Source organism: Lupinus angustifolius, unplaced genomic scaffold, assembly GCF_001865875.1.
Source record: "Lupinus angustifolius cultivar Tanjil unplaced genomic scaffold, LupAngTanjil_v1.0 Scaffold_82_19, whole genome shotgun sequence".
Lineage (NCBI taxonomy): Eukaryota > Viridiplantae > Streptophyta > Magnoliopsida > Fabales > Fabaceae > Lupinus > Lupinus angustifolius.
This window is the reverse complement of record NW_017724114.1, coordinates 73,688-75,090: the sequence shown is the minus strand read 5'-3', so window position 1 is coordinate 75,090 and position 1,403 is coordinate 73,688. Positions and strand designations below refer to the sequence as shown.

At 29.4% G+C, this 1,403-nt stretch overlaps 1 non-coding gene across 1 annotated transcript; it reads left to right on the top strand.

Moving 5' to 3' along the window:
- Positions 1–280: 280 nt before the first annotated feature.
- On the top strand, positions 281–353 carry TRNAK-UUU. The gene has a single exon. It is a non-coding gene; the product is annotated as a tRNA-Lys (tRNA).
- The last annotated feature ends 1,050 nt before the right edge of the window (positions 354–1,403 follow it).

The following is a 1,403-nucleotide window of genomic DNA, read 5'->3' as shown; positions in this document are numbered from 1 at the left end:
CGTTGTTCTTTTATAAACTCTCATGGTATTTATATCATTAAAATATATATTATAAACTAGAGAGTAAAATATTTCTTCATAACACCCATCAGTAAAAGTATGATATATATACTATTTTGTTTAGTTTTAGAAATATTTTTATAAAAAATGATTAAATAAGACACATGTTATGATTTCAGTATCTGAAGAAGATAACTTATCTCATTATACCAAGATATATTTTATTCTCTATAAAGTAATATAAGTATGTTTAGGAACGCATGTAAAAATTCAACATCTAGCCGTCTTAGCTCAGCTGGTAGAGCGCATGGCTTTTAACCATGTGGTCGTGGGTTCGATTCCCACAGACGGCGAATTCATTTTAGTTTCTTCTTTTGTTTGTTGCTTTATCATATTTGTAGAATAGGATTCTCTTGTACTCTTGTTTGTTTGTACGTAGTAGCTAGCTTCGATTAAAATGTTTTACTTTTCATTTAGTGGCCTACTTTCTCCCATCAACCCTTATTATTTTTTCTTGATTTTTGAAATAAAATTTGTGATTCTTATATACCAATTTATGATTTTTTTTTGCAAATTGGTTCCCTATAAGAAATGAACTAGATTTTCACAAAGTTTAAGTTAAAGAAATAAAAAAAGAAGAGTAATTGCCGACATGCACTCACCTACATGAATGAGTTACAACAAGTAAGAAAGAATCTTATCTTGTGTTTCTCCTATGGTCAAGCTAGAGCTGATTTAAACCTAGAAGAAGCTTTGTAGGAAACTATATAAACCTTACTAATCAATATAATGGAATTAAATATACTCCTAACATATTGGTATTTGATAGGTTAACGTATCGTATACTACGTACTACCCCTACCAAAGAACCGCATATCAAGTGACTATTTTTTTCATTCTTATCATTTCATAAGTATAACTGATCAGTAGGACTGGAAACTAGATGAATCGAGTCAAGTCAGAGTTTAGTTCGATAAGGATTTTTTTGGTTCAAAACTCGACTTGAGTTCGAAACGAGCTATGTTTCAAACTCAAATTTGGCTCGATTGAAGTTCATGAACTATTTCATTCGACTCATTAGCTCGAATTGGCTTTATTTGTTAAGAGTTCGCAAAACTTTTATTTAAACACATTAGCTCGGTTGGTTCAGTTCGTCAACTCATATTATGATTATTTATTTAATATATATAATTAACAACTTTATTTGACTCATTTATTTAACAACTTTATTTTCTGTTCAAGTTCAATTCATTTGGTTTATGAAACACATTTATTGACCTACTAATAAGTTGAGTTTCGAACGAATATTGAATTGGTTAAGTTAGATGAGTATAATCAATAACAAGCAAATGCTTGACAAAATTTGCTTAGAAACCACTAATTTACCTAGTGGAAAACATTGA